Source organism: Macrosteles quadrilineatus, unplaced genomic scaffold (genome assembly GCF_028750875.1).
Source record: "Macrosteles quadrilineatus isolate MER2022 unplaced genomic scaffold, UCM_ALF_1.0 Scaffold_8__2_contigs__length_117827958, whole genome shotgun sequence".
In the NCBI taxonomy this organism is placed as follows: domain Eukaryota; kingdom Metazoa; phylum Arthropoda; class Insecta; order Hemiptera; family Cicadellidae; genus Macrosteles; species Macrosteles quadrilineatus.
Genome location: NW_026542601.1, coordinates 45,205,294 through 45,223,880, shown reverse-complemented (window position 1 = coordinate 45,223,880; position 18,587 = coordinate 45,205,294). Strand labels below are relative to the sequence as shown.

Sequence of the window (18,587 nt, the reverse complement as noted above, 5' to 3'; positions counted from 1 at the left end):
GTAGCAAAGCTACACAGATCATCTAACACCATTCTACACTCGTCCTTCCTTCACTAACATTTGGGTTAAAATTCGCACCTAGGTGGCGACCTTGGTAGATCCATGGTCACCCTGGGTGGAAGAAAACCCCCATGGGTGGCGTCCCCATCTCAATGATTGATCGATAATATTTTATTGATATTATCATCAATCAAAAAGCTTTAAATTTTGTTCTCTTCATATCAATAATTTTATTTGGACTCACACTTTTTCTGGTCTAATTTGAAGTATGTACAATCATAGATAAAACATACTCCTAGTGTTGGTTAGTCTATGGTACAATGTAACATTTTATTATTTACTATGAAGCTGCATAGATAAAAAACCCTGAGTGTGCCCTTGTTTACATGTGCAACTTTCTATTTTCTTGTTTGTCTTTCGTCTCCATCCAATCCATCAATCTTCCGCTCCGCTAGTCAGTCAGTCTAGTCTAGTCATACATCACACACACAGTCAGTGCAGTGTTTGTGTTCGTGTTGTTTTGTTTACAGACAGAACCCAATAACCTAAACAGTAAAAATCTTTTGTTTATCATCCACGGGAAAACGAGTATACTATTTAGCATCATATCACTTGTTAATTTGCTTTCTTTGCTTGAAGTTCCTTAGTATTTTAGTAATTTAATTTGCCAAAGTGGAATCATCACCTTGGCTTTCTGTCGTTGAACCCAAGATGAAACCTATTACAGCTATCGTTGCAGATGAAATGTTTCCGGAAGGTGCTGGGTTTGGAATGGACTTAGAAGATGTAAGTTTTTAAAGTTTGCAAACTTAAAGATACAAATAAAGTTTCAATCGATATTAGCAATATTAGTATAGCCCAGTTAAGAAACTGTACCCATACCCCCACCGCAGCAAACGGGTACACTTCCATATCTGTTGGCACAAACAACCGAATGAAAATATCGATCGATATATCGTTTGGTTAGTTAGGTAATGTTAACCTAACCTTACTAACCAAATGATATATCAAATTAAACAATTGAATAATCAATATTACTCATTCGGTTGTTTGTGCCAACAGATATGGAAGGGGGACGCGGAAAGGTCGCCCCCGGAAACATCACCCCCCTACGTCATATTGACGTCAGAGACCGGGGGGTGATGTTTCCGGCCGCGGACACTCAATTTCAGTTGCAGCATGCACCCGTCGATATGACGAGTTATTTTTGAGTTTGCGTATTAATTAGATAATTACATTCACTTATCATATACAATTACCAGATTTTCTAATTAGAATTTATGTTAACCGGATACGTTAACCCCGATCGTTTTCAAAATGCACACCCCGGAAAGGTCCCCCCCTGCCATGATCTCCCCCGGTATACCTGCTGTAGGGCTTGGGCTTGTGACTCGAGCCAGCTATTGTTCACAAGGGTAGGACTGTCCCATATTACCACCGCTCGACTGAACTCGCAAGAATGGGAAGGATTTGGTATTATTACGCAAATGTTGTGGATATTAAGATAAATACAAATTAACACTTTGATATTGTGCTTTCTCTAGACATTTCCCCTTAATTTTATACATCAAAATGATGTATAAATTACATATAGTTTTTTTCCGTCAACGTATAAAATGTATTTGAAAAACGTGGAAATGAAATAAAATGTTTATAGTAATAGTGACAATTAAGTAAGGAATCAACTCGTATTAATATGAGCATGCTTCAACCACTCAACATCATAATACAGTCAGTACACACTTGACAACATATTTTCACATTTCCTAATTCGTAAATTGTAAACATTGAGCAATAAATGCTGTATATAATTTTTATACATTTAAATAATTGTCTGGATTTTATGGTAAAATAAATGCATTGAGAATATTCCTGATTTGATATTGGTGAAGGACTCTTTCCCGTGAAAAGAATTTAGAAAGTAAATATTGGTTAGTTTCTTCGGCAATAAACGGGAAAAAGCTCACACTGTTTACGTTTGCGTTGACAGAGAAGCAAGCAACAGTGTCACATTCACTTTATTTCATGATTTCACACTGCTGATATTAAATAACTAAATTGACATTGAAGTAGTACAGTTATTCCATGAACGGTCGCCCATTGTTTTGAAAGTTACACATTTAAATCTACCTGTAGTTCGCAGAATATTAATACGTATAACTTAAAAGTTTGCAAGAGAACATAATCCTAAGTATAGTATCCACTATTCTCAGAGTATTGATTTATGGAATTCGTCTGTAATTTGCAGACTATTAATTCGTAGAGTACAACTGTATTTATAGCGGGAAGTATTTTTTGTAAAATAGCTTAGACTTCCCTACTTCAGGTATCCCTCCCAAGAATACCTGAGCCAAATACGTTTGTTTAACATAGTCAAGGAAAAGTTTAGTTAGTTATTTACTAAAGTCAGTTTCATCTTTTTACCATAATTCGTGCATTAACATAATTCATAATTATCAGTGTTATCTAGCCTATGTACTTAATTAATTTGGAAGGGGTTAATTTGTGAACAGAACGCCTCATTTAGTTTTAAACAGATTTTGAAAATGGTAATGTAATTTGTAAAAAGTATACTCTGAAGTTGCACTAACAATGAAATCAGCTCAAAATATGGTAGGGGATTTTCCCCAGTGTTTTCTAGATACCTGCTACACCGGTTTACATTTTTATAACCCTCGAAATTTTGGTATATCGATATAGACTACACACATTCTACAAACATGACATAACTTTCATGGCATAAACTTATAGGCCTACTTACACAGATTTGATTTCAGACAAATCTTGATTTTACCCAAGGGTAGAAGTATTAGAGATGTATAGTTCAAATCTACAGATTTCCTGAATACGCTGATCCGTTACGGTAGGAAAAAACAACATTTAAAATTGAAACAGTATGCGGGCAAACACCGACGATCAATTATTTAAGTAAACTACTTGTAACATAAAAACGTCAATGACAGTTTGAAACCAGCTGTTAGTTAAAACAGCACTGAAACGACTTTAAATTATTAGCGTCGGCTGCTAGACTAAAAAAATTAAACTTAAAAAAATGAAATCATGGCATTGACATTCCCTTCCTTAGAAAATTATATTTATTTCAACACAAAAATCACGAAATCGCGAAAGTGGTTGATTCAGAATCCTGAAATGAAAAAAAAAAACTCTGTCACGTTTAAATATATAATATATCACAATTAATTGCACACTCTAGTGGAAATCGATGAAACCCACCCATATGAATTCTTGCTTATCCGTTTACTTTTCCACTCTTTGCGTTTTTGTACATGCCAAGTCAAGTCTTAAAACATTACATTTAAAACAATTGTATTAAATCTTCCATAAATTACAAGAAACAGTGACTCATCCATTTTCCCCGATTCCGAATATTTGTGCGCAATCTTGGCGACTTATGTTCAGTCTCCAGCATTTTGGAGGTGTTCGCAATTCAGACACACCCGTCCCCATAGTCCGATTATGCTGGTTCACGAACTCGTTCTAATAAACTTAGGCTTACACGTTTGTAACATATCTCATCAAACTCGCAGCGTTGTTGCCCGAGTTACCGCGCTCACGGTCACATATACAGGGTGTATTTATAAAGTCCCGCATGGGCTTAATATTTTCAAAACGGCAATAGATAAATCAATAAGATTTGGTACATAAACACCACACCTAAAAACAACGTTTTAAAGACTGTCAGTTTTCTGTCATATAATGGGGACATCCCGCAAGGAGTCAGAAGGAAATCTTAAATAAGAGCATAGGTTGATATTTACAGATAACCGTAGGCATATTCTACAACTTAGTAAAACGTGTTGTTTTGTATTAAAGCCATTTTTTATTTAGGACACAAATGATTTTTCTTTTTGCTTTCCTTTATTTGTTGTGCTCTTGATCTTTAATGTTTACCAGGTTTTTAATGATTTATTTGTTGCCAAAAACAATTTAAGAAAATATATTTAATTATTTACTTACATTATTTTTTACGTAGTTAAAATGACTAAATATTTGATTTGATAATTTGAAATATTATCAACATATTTTTCAACCTTTTCCCATATAAGAAGGTGTCCAAACACTACCAAATAGGTAAAGGTACTACAGTAGCAAAATTTGTATTTATAAAAAGAAATAAAAATAAGAATAAGAAACAAAACACATAAATTTAAAGTGCGTAACACAAAAAATTTATCTTTATGCTTTTTTCTTCTTTTTGTGCTCTTGATTTTGATTTTGATATATTTTATTGTTTTAAATTATATTGTAAATTAAGCTTGTACCGGTAGTGTATAAATTCCTTGACACTTTGTAGAATATTAAATTGTTATTCAGTTATATTTTTGTATTTTCTTTCCATAATTAAAATGTATAGGCCTAATAGACGATTTAGTACTCATTGTGTGTATTTATTTCTCAATTTAAGTACCTGTCTTCCAAACTTTGTTACAAAATCCTAAATTTGTGTTAGCGAATTTCCCCTATAGGGAATAAGCTATTACCGTAGTACTCATGGTAAGACCTGGACCCGGGACCGATTTACTTTTTCGTTTTGAGGTCCCTAGATGCCAAAAACACCACCCGTTCAAATTCATAAATTTGATATAATTTGGTACAAGCGTGTAAACCTACGTTTATTCGAACGAGCTCGCGAACCAGCTTGATCGAACCAAGGGAACGGGGGTTTATGGGGGGTTTTATGGGGTAAAAATTGGGTTTTCCCATTTTTGACAATAAAAAGTTAAAATTTAGCAATTTCTTTATAAACCATTTTGTAGAGCTTAAAAAAACCTAATAATTTAGTATATTGAAGCGTTAATTATGCGCTTAATGGTTACGGAGAAAATTCCAAAAATCTGTAAATTTAAAATTTCAATGTTATACTTAGAATAAGTAAACTGTTGTAGTTTGCTTGTTTATATACATATTTTAATCAAATTTGGAAAATGCATTCATTTCATACTAAACTATTATCATTTTACAAAAAAAAAAACACCTTTTTACCCTCCCTGTTGCAGCAAACCTAAGTACTCGTTAAACTTTGATAGTTCAAAACTGGACCCAGGGCTTTAAATAAATGGTCCTGGCTAATGAAACAGCTGATCTTAGTCAGTAACAAAGCTACACAGATCATCTCACACCATTCTACACTCATATTTGGGTTAAAATACGCACCTAGGTGGCGTCCCCATATCAATTGATATTGATATTGATATATATATTTAACTAATGTTATTTAAATAGGGAATAAATGTGATATTTTTACAGAGACATTTTAGCGTAAATCCAATCAGGCAAGTGGAAATTCGCTTAGTCTGCAGGTTTGCTGTGTCGGGGGTATTTTTAATTATAATTGGCACTTTGTGATACATTAATTGGAGTATATACGAATGTTACTATCGTTTAAGCGATGTAATACAAGTTTACAGCTCAACATTTCAAATTTTGATTACATATTAAAAATTTAAACTCACGTATAGGCCTATATTCTCCTTAGTAATAATGAAACCTAATTTTGCAAACTTCAGTAGCAAAACGGTTTTCTAAACATATACATCTTATAACAAAACTAATTTATTGGTATATCAACACTGATTGCAAGTCCTCTTCTCGATTTAAAGTGATTCTGATATTTTGATTATACTTTCATTATATTTTGACTCTATTCCAGTGATGAAACTAGCCTAGGCGTACTGTTTCTGAATAAAGGTACTTTTTGGCATAACCTTTAGAATAGTATCATTTACATATTTGTAATTACTAACAATTAATTATTTCGATAAGTTTAAGGGATTAATCCCCTAAAAGATATTATTATGTTTATTCTTATTTAATAATTTTTTTCTAATTTTCAAATTATTAATTAAATCGGGGCCAAACCTAAAGCAATGCGATTCATTTTTAATACATTTAGAAATTATTCTATTTTTAACAAATGTGTTGCTTAACAATTACCATAGGGTGTAAGGTAAATTTACTGATGTTGATAAGTATAACTACCATTTAATGCAACAGAAAAAATGTATAGTTTACGCATTATCGTTGGTTATGAATTAAGTATAAAAGAATAATTTTTTAGTCAATCTTTGCTCGCATTATTTAGTTGTCTTAGAAGTTCATACACATCTAAATCTACTGATTGATATTCCACCACAGCGTCTGCAATTTTCTTCTGTGGAAAAGCTGTTGTCCAAGCGACAATAATAATGAACGAGCGGCCGACCCTCAGAACAATGGACTGAGGAGGACGGGCAGCAGGTAGGCTGCCGAGCAGCCCAGCCCTACTAGGGGTAGCGTTTCAGGGGGGGACGATTCCGGGGTGTACATAGGGGATGCCTTGCCGGGGAAGACCTTTCCGTTTCTACTTGTTTGAATTAAAATTAATAACATAATTAGTTCATATCAAATAGATTTTGATAAATTACTTGTCAAGCCCTTGGGGGGGAACGATTCCGGTCGCGGACATAGATTTTATACCAGCTGGTTGTCTGGTTTCGTGACGTCACGTTTAGCCTGGGGGGTGATGTTTCCGGGGGCGACCATTCCGGCGACCCATATGGAAGTGTACCCCAGCAAACCTGCTGACTAAGTGAATTTCCATTTCACTGAATTGATTTTCAATTAAAACTATTCAAATAACATTAGGTTTAACGAGTACCTAGGTTTGCTGCTACAAGGAAAAGCTTAAACTTAGTAACTTATAGGCTAAAATAAATAAATTTGCCAAGTTTGATCGAAATGTATTCATAAACAAGCTAACCTTACTAATAGGTCTACAACATTTTACAATATTACCGTGGCTTAGTTGGTAGCGTCACGGACTAAGGACCAGGGCAGTGATTCGTGGGTCGTGGCTTCGGATCCTGGTCATTGCCACTAAAATGTATCAGTAGAGTTCACCTTCGTACTGTACCGGCTCACCCCTTGCTTTGCTGGATACGTTCCACGCACAGATCTGTAGTCTATGTGGACGGGCAAATGCAAGGTTAAAAGAGGCCGCCAACCTATTAAAAAAAAATATTTATTTATATCAAGGTGAAGAGGGATTTTTATCTTTCTGTCATGTTTTTACATACAATCTTTACCTTGTTTTAGGCTGGGGGGCCCACCAGTTTGTTGGTTGATTTAGCTGCTAATGAGAAAACTGTCCATGCAGACTTCTATAACGGTAAGCAGCCTGTTGTTATTTTAACCTTGAAATCTTAGAGTAAAACATCACTAACTCGACAATTTGTGAACTTAGAGGTTGTCAAGTTCCCAAACTTGGTTGTCAACTGATAACAAGGTTGTCGAGTTATCCAGAACATTTACATTTTTCATGGGTTTTAATAGATGAAATAAGCTAACAGATAAATTTTTTTACATATTAATTCATTACTTGCATGAGTATTTTTACATATTGAGTAAACAATCTTCAGCCGTGTTTGAAAACTCGAATGTACTACAGTAGAGTCCCACAAACTCGGCGTAATGTGAAGGGTGTCGAGTTTGTGAAATACCGCGTTATCAAAAACTAGAGCTAAAAATAAGAGCAATACAATTTTTAAGCTATTTAACCGCCTACTTCAATTAGATTTATATTACAAGTCAGTATTAAGTCATCAGATATAGTGCAACAAATCCTTAGTACGAGTTGCAAATGATTATACTTGATCTGGCTTGTGTCCATGTTTAACTCGGACTCAAAAAATCGTTAATTTTCTGAGCCAGGTGATGGCTGAGTTATCCAGACTGCCGGGTTATCCAGTGCCGAGTTTGCCGGACTCTACTGTAATACTTCCATTTTATTTCTGACATCAGCACTCGTTCCACTTGTAGAGGCTATCTTCTTTTATCTACACACACAGCATTTTTTAATCAATAATCTTTCGTAGTATCTGCAATTCGAATGTGGAATTTTCTTCCTGACTATATAAAATCCATAGAGAACTGTGCAAGGTTTGGGGCAGAGACAAAATCGATTATTTTGAGCAGCAGACATGAGTGAGTTTATGGGGATGGTGTGGCGGGTTGTTGGCGGCTTGTGTGAATGGACTTTTAAGGGTTAGTAAATTTAATTTCATCATGTTATAATATGGTACTTTAGATTATTAATTTTATTTATGTAGTGGATAGTTTATTTATGTTTTAGAGGTTAAGTGCTAGAGAGGACTTGCTAGTACTAACTTCACCTCTTAAATAAAGACATTTTTCATTTCATTTCACTAGTAAGACAAAGCCAGCTAGATGTGCTGTTGACAGTCGAGTTACACAGACTGTCAAATCACCGGGTGTCGAGTTAGTGAGGTTTTACTGTAATTAAGTTTTTTTTAGTTATTATTAACAACATAATTGTAAATTAACTTAAATTGTACATGTATTTTTGCCTGTTATCTCTTACATGACACATCAACAACTTAGTTACAAAAATATATTTCTTAAAATAATTAACAGTTTGTTTTATACTCTTCTATCTCTATCCTGGTATGATCCGTGTTGTCCTCTGCTCCATCACACGAGGTTGGCAAAGCGGGCCAACTACCTGTGTAACGTCGGACAAATCCTGTTGTGTAGCTTTTTCATTTCTCTAATTAATTTGAACTTTGATCTTGGATTTTGTTTACCAGGGTTTTGATTTAACAGAGGCGGTTAAAAGAGTATTTTTACTGTATCAATTATTTATTTTGAGGTATTTTGGCCCTTTCTTACACTTAATCTGACATAAGAAATAAAAATACAATTAAATTTATTTTATCTGTTGCGTCATCCCTTGTAAAGTCACCGTAAAAAATGTGTCTGGACCGGTAAACTGGCAGGAAATACTTGGCAGAAATAACGCTAGTGACAACATTTGCTGTTATGCAGATGTGAAGCTGCAGATCTGCTACCTCTTGTTAACTGAGGTGAGCGAATTCGCCGGTTTCAGTTTTTTTGTTGTGGTCAGCATCAAGTGTGTGATTGTGTTTGGCGCCGATAAGTTTATTTTAGAGGTTGAAAGCTGTCCAGCAAATATCTACATAAAACATTTGCCGTACAATTTTAGCCGAAGACAACCGGCTACATAGTACATTGTGTGTTCCCAACACCTCTCCTCCTTCTGGTGCCATCACGATATGTTTTGTACTAATAGTGGAAACCGATACAACCGAAAGACTGAACTGATCTGCAGATTGTCTATCTGGAGCGCTTATTCGGCAGCCTTCCGGAATCCTTGGTACCTGTCACGGCATTTTTGCTACTCGTATAACGGTGCTGTGTGTGTCACCGTTTCATATATACCCAGCGTGCAAGCAAAATGTACTGGCCAAAATCCCTTTCAGTCTGGCTACAACCAATGTCAGATTGAAGAGCACTGCAGAAGTTAATACGACTAAAACGGTAAAACTACTCCTACCCTACCACCACTTCCACCACTTCCTACCCTAGTGTTGGCATTCCTTTCAGACTTCTAGGAATTACAGTATTCTTTTTTTTAACAGAGGGCCAGGCTTACAAGTAACCATGGGATTGCATCGCAGCTGGAACAGGTTTTTGTGCATCCTCATTCACAGACACTCATTCTCCATCAAATCCCAGGTCCTTTGTGAACCATGAGATCCTTTTGAGTATGGGGCATGTTCTTTGCTTTGATCTCCAGTCGATAGGCCAAGGGATCTCATGCGCAGACCTGTAGGGCTGGGCACATAATTATCACGTGGAAGGCTGTCTCCTCCTCCTCTCCACATTTTCTACATAAGAAGCTTTCAACTTTAATTCCCATTTTGTGTGGATTACTGCGGAATACCCGATGGCCGCTGATGAAGCCAACCACCTTCCGCAGCGCCCACACCCCACCTTCCGCGCTTGGGGGTCTACCTTTCAGTCCAAGGGCATCTGCCGCTATCGCATCAGTAGGTGTCTGCAGCATTCTCTTTGACTGTATGTTGCCTTCTGGTCTTTCCCAGCTCCTTCGATCTTCAATGCCCATCCACTGGCAAACAGCTCTCCGTGCTGTGTTGTAAGCAATACCACACGTCGGCTCGAGATCCATGAGTGGCCTTTCAGCTCCGTTGTTTGCCCATTTGTCAGCTCCCTCATTGCCAGCAATACCTTTGTGTCTTGGAACCCAACTAAGGATAACCTTGTTGTTCTCTCCCAGAGCTTTCACGGCCTGATGACAGTCCCATACTGCCTTTGAGGTAAAGTCAAAACTGTCAAGTGCCATTAGTGCTCCTTTGCTGTCCGAGTTCATGTATATGACGTAGCCTGTCAGACCACGCTTCAAACACACTCTTGCAAACTCGGACAGGGCAACAACTTCTGCCTGGAATACAGATGCAGTTTCGCCAAAACTGCGCCTTGGGTCTGACTCCATATATTCCCGCCCCAGTGCCTGTTGGCTTTTTTGAGCCATCCATACACCAAGTCATCCCCCTTTTCATGTTTTCAGGTTCATACTTGTCCCAGGCAGCCCTGTCAACAATGTTGACATTGTATGGTTTTCTAGATCTTTGATCTTCACCATCCTGTCTGGATACATTTCCAAGGTGTTCATCTGCACCTTGTCCACAATTCTTGTATGCTCACTGGAGGCATTATACTTCCAGTATCCACTGCAATCCATTCGGTAGGCTGCCATCATGCCTCTCCTTTCACAATAATGTAGAGAGGTTAGAACACAGGTTTAGAACTTAGTTTAGGTTTAGGCTTCAATGGAGTCGGCTTTGGGGGTTCTGCCCTTTCCCTGCTTTTTCCCTGCATCCTGGTTCCCAGGGGAACTGGCTTTGCAAGGAGCAGGGTTCGGGTGCTTGGCAGCCCACGCCAGCCTCCTCTCACTTCTGGATAGCACCTTTTCGCATTTGGCTAAAGCATCCGCTATCCGCCGTCTTCGCAAGTCTCCCCTGGAAAGTAGTTTTTCCCCCCTTCTGGTCTCCGTGAACTTCATTGTCAGATTTTAGTAGACCTTCCTCCTCCATCGGGGTCAGATCGTCTACGTTCAGACTAGCAATAGGAGTGTTTTCGACCTGTCGTTCACACTCTCCTTGCTACAATATCCATAATACAATATATATATTGATACATGTTAATTGGTCATATTGGTAACAATGTTTGGTTGTTTTTTTTTTTGTTAATTAAGTTAATTTCCTGGACTTCCATTTTGTTCCCATGAGTACAGGGTATCTAAAGGTTCACCTCCCCAGTGACCTGATTAGAAAGGTAAGGGGTTCATACAACTGGGTTCCCCCTGGTTCCTAGAAGGCTCCATTACAGACACTGAGTATTAGGCCCCCAGTGCCGCGATACTCTCAGCACAGGTCGCATCACAGCTTAGCCCAGGGCCCGCAGTGCTCAGACATAGCTCCTGCTGTAACTGAACGTCTGGGTGAGCGTCTTGTTCTCAGAGAAGCAAGCTTTGTCCCAGACCAGTTACGATCACCCAGTACTGGAGGTGCTGCTGCCCCCTCCAGGGAGTCATTTGGGACTCCAGCCTAGATCCACCAAGATTAGCACGACAGGGGCCACGACATGTGCGATGCAGTCATCGGACTACACAGGCCTGCACTTCATTTTGTATTGGCCTTCCCGGGCGGTCTTGAGCACCATTTCTGATGCCCCTGGGAGTAAAGTAGTTGCTCAGTTCTATCTAAGCAGCCATGGCTGTCCGAGGAACTACTGCACCCCCTTAGCCCCCTACAGTATTCTTGATAAGTATTTAAAGAAAAGGAGTTAAATTATTAAGTTTGGACCAAATCGTAATTATGAAATAGTTTAACCTTAGTTAGGTGTTGTCGGGGAGAATCCAGGGGCTTTAGGATGTAGTTTTGGATTTTAAGACATCAAACTTGTTGAACAATGTAAAAAAATCATATGGCACTAAATTGTTTAGTTGTTCTCTGCTGTCAATCAAAGTAATGTATTCCTTCATAACATTACCTCAATCAAAATTTCAATATTCCATAGTTAGTTCATTATTAAGGCCAAAGGCCAAAGGACCAATCCTAAACAAGCAACGGTATATAGCCTTATAACCAAAGAACACTTCAACGGCAAACCCACACTGGATACTTATTACTCTGCTTTCAAAGATCTTACAGATAACATTAAGACTAAGAGCTTCAGAGTGCTAATCTGCTCCCCAATGGGGTGTGTCCGAGATCTTGTGCAGATTGAGCATTTTGCCATGAAGATAAGCGAGTTTCATGATATCACCGGTGTACCGGTCATAGTTGTCACCAACATGCAACCAGGAGCTCAGCGTGTTCTCCATCATGGACTCTCCCATCCCCAATTCACCCTCAAACTTCGACAAGAATTACAAAAAGTATCACAATCAAGAGAAGTGATTTCACAACATCAATTTCAACTTCAGCTACAATCACCACCTAGTAGCTCTCAACAGCAGTCATCACCGGATCAGCATCCCTCAACACAACAACATCCCTCAACACAACAACATCCCTCAACACAACAACATCCCTCTGCAATAGAAGTTCCTGATGTTGGCTCCTCAGGCTCCCGAACGGTTCCTGGTCATCTCAACTACAATGAGGTGTTGAAGAGTAAACCATCAGTGTCAAGTGTCAAAAAGCAGAGTAAATGTGTTGTGTCAAGTGGTGAGAGCAATCAGGTGATAGATGTAGATTCCTCCATAGATAATAGCTTACATTTGTCTTTAAACTAAGATATCCTGACAAAGACCAAATGCCTGCTAAACTAGTTCTAGACAAATTTTATAATCTCAACAGTGTAAAAGCTCAGAGTAATATTAGCTCAGATTCATTAAAAAACAGCGATACTTACAGTAAATTTAATTTAGTAATGCACTACAATTGTCAAGGGTTAAATTCTACTAAAATATCAGAGCTCAATTTATTTTTATCACAGTCTAAATTAAATATTAAAGTCATGTCATTAAATGAACTTTGGTTGGATAATGATTCTATTTCTTTACTCAATACAATAGATAATTTTAGAATTGCTGACTCTTATGTAAGAAATAGTAGCCTAAGGGGTGGTTCATGTATATTAGTTGATAATAATTGTAAATACTTAACTGTACAGGAGTTTTCTTATTTAAATGAAGATTTTATTTTTGAATGTTCTGCTATCGAACTTGTAGATTTCAATTCAGTATTTTTTTCCATTTATACAGTGCCAAATTATAATTCAAGTAAATTGTTTTTGGACAAACTTGAAAAGCTACTTGTTAGTTTACAAAAAAAAGCCAAAAGGAAAAATGTTTTTATAACAGGGGATTTTAATATAAACATTTTAAAGGATGATGCAATCACAAGTAGGTTTAAGGAAATTGTTGAATGTAATGGTTTCTGTTTGCAGTTTAATGAGCCAACTAGAATAACTGCCAATTCATTTACTTGTATAGATAACATGATTACAAAAAAAATGTATAAAGTAGACCATAAACTGAATACTGATTTAGGTTTATCTGACCATAACGCCATATTCCTGAGCCTCCCTGGGCAATATAAGAATATTTTGACTACTGGTAATAATAATAATACAAGTTCCTATACCAAAAGAATAATTTCAAATAGAAAAATTGATGAATTTTGTACATATCTAAACCAAAATATAAATTTTACTATAAATTGCTAAATGAAAATAATTTTAAAGATAAAATAGGTGAACTCTTAATTGACAGAACCTTTTATTTAATTGCAGATTTTCACAATGCCCCTTTAGTTTAGAATAGTTTTATCATTCAATTTTGTTAATTATACTATCATCTTGATTACTATTTTATTTTTTATATTCTGACAATTCGAACTCTGACAATGCACCTATTCTGTATGTAACACATGTAAAGAATGTTATGTTTGATCCAGTCCTGAACCCAAATGAAAACTTTAGCAACTTTTTAAGTGATTTTCTTTTGACTTTTAATTCTATATTTCCTCCAAAGTTTCTTAAAAATAATAGTAATAATTCTAAAACCAAGTCTTTCTCTGTAAACTGGATTACTCAAGGTATAAAAATTTCAAGTAAAACAAAACGACAATTGCACATGCAAGCCAAGCTCAGTAATGACCAACAGTTTATTACATATGTTAAGCATTATAAAAACATATTTAACAAAGTTGTAAAAAAAGCAAAATTACTAGCGAATAGCAATTTTATAAAAACATCAGAAAACAAAACTAAGGCAGCTTGGCAAATTGTAAATCAAGAGCTTGGCAATACAAACCAAAAACCAAAAGAAAGAATAGTTTTGAAAGATACAAATGGTTATGAGCTTGGTAATCCTGGAAGTATTGCTAAAGTTTTTAACAATTTTTTTTCGAATACAGTAAGTAACTTAAATGTTCAAAAGGCTACTGTCAATGGAGTCCATGCTTCAGTGAAACATATCTGTAATGATAATGGGATATCATTGTGCAGCCTCAGGCTAACTAATGTGGAGGAAATCAAAAAGATTGTTCTGTCACTAAAAAACAAATCGGCTGGGATGAGATCCCAATTAAATTGATAAAAGCCACTGTTAATATCATTGCTGAACCTTTATCTCAAATTATTAACCAGTGTTTAATACATGGAATTTTTCCGGATAAACTAAAACTTTCCCAAATCTCACCAATATTTAAAAAGGGCCTAAAATCGGATATTAACAATTACCGTCCAATTTCTGTATTGAGTAATTTTTCTAAAATATTTGAGAAGGTCATAAATTTGAGATTGGTTAGTTATTTTGAAAGCAATCATCTATTTTATAACAAACAATTTGGATTCAGGAAAAATTTAAGCACAGGTTCTGCACTAACACAGTTTATAAATGAGGTTACCCAGGCTTTGGACGGGTCTCAGGCTACAGCTGGTGTTTTCTGTGACCTGTCCAAAGCTTTTGACTGTGTTGATCACTCAGTCCTTCAGCTCAAGCTGAGTGATTATGGTATTAGGGGAAGTTGTCACTCTCTATTGAGTTCTTACCTTTCTAATAGAAAACAAAGAACTGTAATAACACTGGATAAGATCAAGTACTATTCGCCATGGGAAAACCTATCGGCAGGTGTCCCCCAAGGTTCAATCTTAGGTCCTCTATTCTTTCTAATTTACATTAATGACCTCCCTAAAGCTATTGATCAGGAACTAATTCTTTTTGCAGATGATACAACAGCCTTGATAAAAAATAATAGTACTTCTGAAATGCTATCTTCTCTTGAAAATGTGGTTCATGACATGGAAGGTTGGTTCTTGAACAATGGATTAAAACTTAATCTTGAAAAAACGCAAACAATAAAATTTTCTGTCAGAAACAATGGTAATAAAATTGAATCCCTTAAATTGGCAAAGTCTCATAAATTTCTAGGTGTTTACATAGACGAATCACTTAAATGGGATGTACATCTGAATCAATTAAAAAGTAAACTTAGATCCATGTCAATTGTATTTCTGCACTTAAGGGACTGTGTTCCTAAAGAAACTCTGAAAATGGTTTATCATGCTTATGTAGAATCAGTATTGAGGTATGGTATAATCTTATGGGGTCAGGCTACCGGAGTCAAATCAATATTCAGGCTACAAAAACGCATTATCCGTATTATGACCAGCTCTCTTCCACGTAGTTCATGCAAAAACCTTTTTCGAAATTTAAAAATCCACACCCTAACAGGACTGTACATCTTGGAATCACTAAACTACATTCATTCAGCTAAAAACGACCTCCCAGAATCAATTCAAATCAACCATAGATATAATACTCGAAATGAAAACATTTTTAGATTTCCAAGGCACCATTTGACCCTTTATGAAAAAAGTCCACTATATGCTGGGCTGAGGCTGTACAATGTGCTGCCTGCAAACTATAAATTGCTAAATGAAAATAATTTTAAAGATAAAATAGGTGAACTCTTAATTGACAGAACCTTTTATTTAATTGCAGATTTTCACAATGCCCCTTTAGTTTAGAATAGTTTTATCATTCAATTTTGTTAATTATACTATCATCTTGATTACTATTTTATTTTTTATATTCTGACAATTCGAACTCTGACAATGCACCTATTCTGTATGTAACACATGTAAAGAATGTTATGTGCAAATAAAATATGTCTATGTCTATGTCTTTGTCTATGTCTTATTAAGTTGATTAAGTTGTTAATTAATTTTTATTATCTTATTAAGTTCTTTATTAGGTTAATTCATATCAACGCAGCACTTAGATTTTCAGGTAGTGGTTTAGTTATAAACTAGTGTACATGTTGCTCGAATTCGAGCAATCGCAAAGTATTACAGGAGTTATTTCAAAATGAATAACAGTCATATTTACAATGAGTTTAAAAGAGTCAACTCAAAAAATACCGGTGTGTAACTCAGACCATGTTTATCTTCGTTATTGATAAACCTAAAGCATTCCGGCCGGTTTTCTCCTTCTAAAAATGCCTCGATGTACAGACAACACAGGTCATTGATAGAGGGCCAATTGAGAACAAAAAGTTGTTTTGGGGTAGGCCTAGTGTTAGGACGCATTTGTAACCTAATAGTTGAGATTGTCCAGGGTCAGGTGCTGAGAATTAAAAAAAAAACAACACAAAAACAAATTATAGCTACACAAAACAACGATAAATGCACAAATTTAAGATACAACCATACTAAAACAACACAATCCGTCTTGGGGGTTATGCTTACACAAACTCAAATAGTAAATAAATGTACTCAATGCGTTTCATTGAATTGAAAAATAAATATCAGCAATTAAATTATACAGCTGATCAAAATGTAAACAGTTATGTTCTTCATAAGGATAACATGGGAACTGTCAAAGCCACTGGGGCAGAGCCCAAGGGACTTGTTCAAAAATGCAGTTTGCAAATCTACGTGACACGCTCTTTCCAATGAGACGTCAATGGATAAAATCGATCAAGAAATGGCGGAGGAGTTCAACCGACAAAGTTTCATGTAGCGTATTAATTATATAGATATTACTAAATCACAGCTAATGAAAGCTGGCTTAGGGTGTTTACGGCAATGGGCACAATCAGATCAGCCTCAGGGTAAAACCTTCCCTTTAAAAAAGACAGTTGCAGCACTGCCTAATTCCTCAATTAGCCTATCTAATTAATTAATTTAATATACATATATATATTTCATGTTTCAGCCCTCATCTATCCACACAACTTTTCCATTATTACACATACACCCCACACCCGTTACAAATCAGTAGCAATCAATCGTCACATAACAGCTCCACCACCGAGCGTATGTGTTGATGACGCGGCGTTATTTGTGATCAACAAGAGCGTTTTATCTGCCGCGACAAAGCTGCTCGTGTAACATGGGACTTATATACAAAATTTGGTGTTTAAACACGTTCGCTGCGGGCCACTCATTGGTGAGTGCTCTAGTTCCTTCTGCCACGCTACACGCTCACCGGTGAGTGCCGGCATCGCCTACATTTCCTGTCTGGGACAGGTTAAGAGCTGGATCTGCTTAAAATGAAACCGTTAATAACCTAAAACTACTGCGTTAAAGTATTTAGTTTACTAGACTGTTATCACTTAGTATTTGTTTTGAACTCTGATTAAATAATGGTCTTAACTTACAGCACAGTAGTAACAACCTACTAATTAGACAACCTTGAAGAGTTTCTTTTTCTGAACAGTGTTCAAAGGACTGGGAACAAAATGTTATAGATAGATTCATTGTGAGTTTCCCATCTGATTCAGGACTATACTACCTTTGACTATAAATAGTCAATGATACTACTTTTTACATATCCTTAAACCAGAAACAGGAATCCTTAAAAAAATGTTAATGTGTAACGTTTTCTATTTATTTGATACAAGTTATATTTTTTTATGTTTCAGATTTTGATGACCTGTTTGATGATGAAGACCTAAACTGACGAGAGACTCATAAAATAACGTGTTTTCTGTAATGTACATTTGTAATTACTAAATACTATTTACAAACAAATATTTTGCTTAAACCCTCATTCGTCCTTACATTCTATAATATCACTGATATAATTATGCTGCAAGAATCAATACAATAGCAAATAATAACTGCTCTAAGATTGAATATTTTAATATCATCACCTACCTCCAATTTATTGAGGTAAATAATTACATCATCAAGTATGAACTTGGTTCAGTTTTGATTATTTCTTTCAAAATTAAAAATATTTTCTGTGAGTGCATGGAATTTTCAGTTATAAGAATGACCAACCTTGCAAATGCAGTGATATTTAATTAATTAACTCTATTACATTAATTTATTTTATTAATTATACTATTAACATTTACTATAAATCAATTTATAACCTTCCCTGTAGCAGCAAACCTAGACAGGTACTCGTTAAACTAATGATATTTTAAATACGGAATAATTATGACTTTTTAAAAGAGAAATTTTAGTAAAAATCCAATAAGGCAAATGGAAGTTTGCTTAGTTTGCAGGTTTGCTGCAGCAGGGGTATATTAATTCTTAGGTTAGTTTAGAGTAGTAGTAGTAGGGCCGAAAATGAGTTCGGCCGCTAGGTGTCGGTAAATGGAATTTTAAAAATTCTATTTTTATATTTACAATTAGGCCTAGTTTAAAATTTTTATACACATTTTTTAATTGTAAAACGAGCTCTCAATTGTTTTAAGTTCTTGACTTTGTCTTGCACTTAA

General features: G+C 35.9%; 1 long non-coding RNA gene across 1 annotated transcript; it reads left to right on the top strand.

The window, feature by feature from the left end:
- The first annotated feature begins 497 nt into the window (after positions 1-497).
- Positions 498-17,903, top strand: LOC129000864 (uncharacterized). Its single transcript, XR_008491364.1, has 3 exons — positions 498-786; positions 7,096-7,168; positions 17,781-17,903. It is a non-coding gene; the product is annotated as an uncharacterized LOC129000864 (long non-coding RNA).
- The last annotated feature ends 684 nt before the right edge of the window (positions 17,904-18,587 follow it).